At 43.1% G+C, this 5,161-nt stretch overlaps 1 pseudogene; it reads right to left on the reverse strand.

The window, feature by feature from the left end:
• Positions 1 to 2,733: 2,733 nt before the first annotated feature.
• LOC104660104 lies at positions 2,734 to 4,508 on the reverse strand (annotated as a pseudogene).
• Between the last annotated feature and the right edge of the window lie 653 nt (positions 4,509 to 5,161).

The raw sequence follows: 5,161 nt of genomic DNA on the forward strand, positions 1-5,161 counted from the left end.
GTTATTTGCATTTTCCTGATGGCCAATGAGATCATATATTTATTGGCCAATTGGACCAGATGTAGTATCTTTTAAAATGTGTCAATTGTCAACTTTTCTTTTTGGTTAGGTCTCTTATCCTTACTGATTTTTAGGGTTTGTAAACATTCTGTTTATAACTGATTTACTGGCTGAAGTATATTTTGAGATGTGAAAAATATTAAAGTATGTTTTATACTAATAGCAGTAATTTGGTGATTCAAGATACAGAGAGAATAACTGCAGCAGAAAAACCCTTGAGTTAACAATAGTGGATGGGACCCAGGATAGTCATAGCTGACTACAGAAGCTCTATAATATTTAAATTTTTGTTATAGCTAAATGTTTCTGATATTTTACTATTATAAATGTGATGAATATTTTAACTCAGTAAAATTTTACCTATATATTGGGTGATTGTCACTTTCTAAATATTGGAAATATTGATTAAAAAATGAAAACATTAAGACTTTTGGTGCAAATATATAGGTAAAGCATTTTGTGCTGTGTGCATTTGCTTTCTGTTATAAAGACAGTGCCACCAAGCCATGTTATTAATTCTTAGAATACTGTCATTGTACATTTCACTTTTACTTTTTAGTCTGTTTTTCTCCTTCAGGTCTTTTGACTAAATCCATTTTGCATTATTTTATTAATTATATTGTTGTATCTTTTAAACTTTTAACACTTTCGTTGAATGTCCTAAGCATATTCCAACCACTTCAACATTTTTTGTTTAATTTTTTACGTTTTACTTTTTGGGTTTATTTTAGCAAGTTCTAGTTTGTCTGAATTTTTACATTTCTCTTTTATTTCTTGTTTATTTTAATTATGGTCTTTATATTGTATTTTTATTTTTGCTAAATATACTTTTAGTTTTTCTTGACTAACAGAAAATATATTAGAGTAGCTATTTAAATAACTCATACCCTAGTTTTAATAGTTTTAATCCTTTATTTGGCCTTCATGGATCTTTGGCCCTTTCTATCTCTTTTCGTAGCAAAAGAGATAATGCAAAAATCCATGGTCTTTGCTTGTGTAATTATGAATCAAAAGACAGGTCATGCAATAGTTGGCTATTTAACAAAAGAGAGAGGTTGACTGATAATTCTATTGATGAAAGGTACCTCTCTCATGGATAAATTTAATCAAACAGTAAGTGTTCAAAAGATACTTCGGATTTCTTTTATATTCCTATATGCTAAGGCAACATTGACTAGGGCAGGGGTTATACAATTTTGGAATAAAGACAGTTTACTCTTTTGGAGATTACCTAACAAACACAAAACAACCCTTAAAAAAGTAGCATGACCTTGGCTGTTATTTTAGAGCAAAAAGAATCCCGGCCTCATCTCTTACTTTAATCCTCAGTTGTACTAAAACAAGGGTGGACTCCTTAACAGTGTTGCTCGTGACTTTGGAAGAAGTTTTTATTTTTTTTTAAACAAGTCTTGTGTCTTTGCAGCCCGGTGCAGTGGGCTCATGCATGTAATCCCAACACTTTGGGAGGCTGAGTTGGGAGGATCACTTGAGCTCAGGAGTTTGAGTCCAGCATGGGCAACATGCTGAAATCCCATCTCTACAAAAAATACAAACAAAAAGTAACCGGGGGGGTGATGTGCGCCTGTAGTCCCAGCTACTCAGGGGGCTGAGGTGGGAGAATCTCTTGAGTCCAGAAGGTTGAGGTCAAGAGGCTGCAGTGAGCCAAGATCACGCTGCTGCACTCTAGCCTGGGTGACAGAGTGAGATCCTGTCTTAAAAAAAAAAAAAAAAAAAAAAAAAAAAAAAAAAAGCAGGCTTCTTTCAGTGTTAGCCAAGGAGTATGGAGATAGGTCCTAGTGACCTAACATTGATTATAATTTTTTTTCTCAATTTTACTCCAAGATTTCCAGTTTCCTTCTTCATTACAGAATGGTATTTTTTTCACCCTGCCTCACAATATAATTACCCTTTCACATCCCCCCTTTCTGAACAATTATAGATGCTTGGTCTTCTACATTGCTCATTATCAGACACCCAAAGGTGGGAGCTGTATATGATTATTATTCTCAGCTGATTTACTTCTCTGTTTGCATGCATCTCCCTATAAAATCTAGTCTAGGAGCCAGAGGACTTTTCCACCACACACACACACAACAAAGTTAAACACAAGATGCAACCTACGTTAGGTCTGCTGTATCCAGCGAGCAGTGATGTCTGTCAAGTCATGGCGATATACCTTCACTTTCCACATCTCCCTGAGGCAAATAATAGGTTATTTCTATACTGAAAAGACTGCCAGACTATACTTTCCAGTGGCTAACATAATTACAAACAATTTAGATTTTTTTTTAACTCCCCTCTTTGTCTCTATTTTATCCTTCTAAGTTGCCTGGATTATAAATAAACTAAACCCACTTTTTTTTTTTTTAGAAGATTCACATCTGTTTAATGTATATAAAACCAAGGAAAGGGCAGTCCCGGACTCAATAGAAAAATATTCTGTGAAATTCATATGGTGGGATTGAGGGGGAAGGGACAAGGCTATAGAACCCACATCCGAACATGTACAAAAAATAACATACAGTAACCCCCATCCTCAAGGATGATGCAGATCTGCCCAGTCCCCGGGGCTCGGGGGCACACTGCAGACATGGCATTGTGGGAGACAACCAATGTGGGCTCCAGGTGCAGGTGGGAGTGACGAGGGCATCAGTCAGGAGGGGTGGGCGGCTATTAGGAGGCCTTGAAGCGGTTGCCGCCAGAGCACGAGCTCACCAGCTTGTCCACCTTAGTGTGGGCGTAGCAGCCAGCTCCTTGCAGCAGCCTTACTCCTCCACGAGACTCAGGTGGTTAGGTGTGGAAGTTCCGCTTCTCGTCGATGTAGGCGACGGCTGCCCTCGGTGGGCACAAGATGAGGTTGATGTGATCCTGGAAGAAGTTGATCTGCACGCTGGCGTTGCTGAGGTGCAGGATGATGGCGCTGCGGGTGCGGAACCAGGTCCGCAGGTAGGGCAGCCGGGCGAGCTCATTGCTTTCGCGCGGTGTGATGTTGGCACCTGCCTTCAGCAAGTGCTCGCTCAAGTAACTGCGGACATATTTAAAGAGTGTGATCTTCTTCATCAAGGAATTGGGATGGGGATTCACGGTGAAGTAGGACTCGGTGCCATCACACTTTATGTACTGCAGGCTGTCACCATCATTGAAGAGCACCTCCACGCTGTTATCCACAACTGATACCCAGGAATGTACTTGTCTGAATAGTCCATCCACTTGCTGACCCAGAAGATGGAGATGCGGGCAGGATCCTCAGCCTCCTCTTGCCTGACCAGCCCTCCCTCCGAGGGCTTGGAGGCATTGACGCTGTGCAGCAGGCAGCATGTCATGAGGTGGCAGTCGACCACCTCACCCGTCTCTGAAACCGCTGGTTCTTCTTTTTCCCGGGGACTCTCAGGCAGGGTCTTCTCCAAGAGTTTATTCAGGACCGTAAGGGGCTTTCTGTTGCTGGGGTCCGGGCTGCTGGGAGCGATGGAAAACCTCGGTAGAATGGTCAGGCAGGTGATGGGGAGACTGGCTGGGATGTAGCCAGAAGTAAAGAACTCATTGTTAAGCTGTTCGTTAATGGTTGGGCGGGCAGTGGGGTCCGTCTGAAGCGTCTTCTGGATGAGGGAGGCGACCACAGGGTTGATGTGCTTGGGAATACTGTATTCACTCTTCTAGATTCGGAGTTAGGTCTCTTTTAGGCAAGAGGTGCCAAAAGGTGGTTTGCCCACTGACGAGGTATACATGATACACCCACTGGACTGCACATACACCTCAAAACTATGCCCTTTCTTGCTCAGCATCTCGGGAGCTACGTAATTAGTAGTTCCACACAGGGTCTTCTTTCTCTCACCGTCATATTCGACTTGGGTTGCCAGTCCCAAATCCCCTGTTTTCACCTCCAGATCCTCATTCAGGAAAAAGTTGCCCAGCTTGAGGTCTCGGTGAATAACTCGGTTTTGGCGCCGGTACTGGCAGCCAAGCACAATTTGCCGCAGAATACATAGTGCCGGGCTTCAAGTTCAGTTAGGGCTTTCCTCCTCTTGTGCAGCTCCAGGAGAGACCTCTGGCTGCAGAACTCCAACACCACCACGAACACAAAGTCGTTGTCCTCAAAAAAGCCGTGGAATCCTACGACATGCTGGTGGGCGAGGCTGCGGTAAATGGATATTCCTATGGACATCTCCTTAGTGCAGCATGAGCAGCAGAGACTTAGGCACAATCTTGCCCGTGAACACTACCTTGGTGTCCGCCTCTGAGAGCTCGGAAGCACTTGGCAAAGCGGTCCTTGCCCAAAAAGCTGTCCCGCACATAGCGCTGCCGGCTGCGTGGGTCCACTAGGACCTCCGGGATCTCTTTCGCCGGTGGAGCAGCCTCTGGAGCTCCCGGAGCTGCAAATCCGGGGACCCCAGCTTTCCCAGGGACTGCCGGTGCCCGTGTCACTTCCCCGCAGTCACCGTTGCAGTCATGTTCCTGGAGCTGCTCAGCAGATGTGGATCCCAGCAGAGGCTCCTCACCGCTCCGCTCCTCCATGAATTCCTAAAACCAGTTTCTTTAAGGCTTTTCGCTCTTTCCTCTCTGGTTATAATGGAAACAATATAAGGGACCTGGCCATGGCAAGCCTAATTAATAGCAGGCAGTGGCGAGAAGTGGAAGTTCATCACATCCTCCACTTCCACTCACAGGCTCAGGTAAACATTTCATAGGTTTCCCAGTTAGATTCTGACATCAGTAAGTTAGAAACAGCATGACTTCACATTGATAGACCTCTTGCCAAAATTGTCAACTAACTTGTTTTTACAAGAAAAACTTTTTATCCCTGATATCATTTAATTCCTAAAAACTGGCATAATTATTTCTCATGACAACACCTGGCTTGGTAAAGACATTGTTAAAGTCAGGATTTCAGGACTGGTCAGTCTAAACTTGGAGAATTGTCTTCCCTAGGCTGCTCATTTCCTGATAGTTTGTGACTCCAGGAGAAACATGTCCAACCAATTTGGGTTTAATAAATGAATTCAAAAGAAGCAGCCACCAATCAAAATCTAACACAGAAATATTAATTGTTGCTTACTCAGTGAGGGAAAATGGTGCTTGCAGGATGCAATGTCTTTGAATAAAG

This window comes from Rhinopithecus roxellana, chromosome 9, assembly GCF_007565055.1.
Source record: "Rhinopithecus roxellana isolate Shanxi Qingling chromosome 9, ASM756505v1, whole genome shotgun sequence".
Taxonomy (NCBI): domain Eukaryota; kingdom Metazoa; phylum Chordata; class Mammalia; order Primates; family Cercopithecidae; genus Rhinopithecus; species Rhinopithecus roxellana.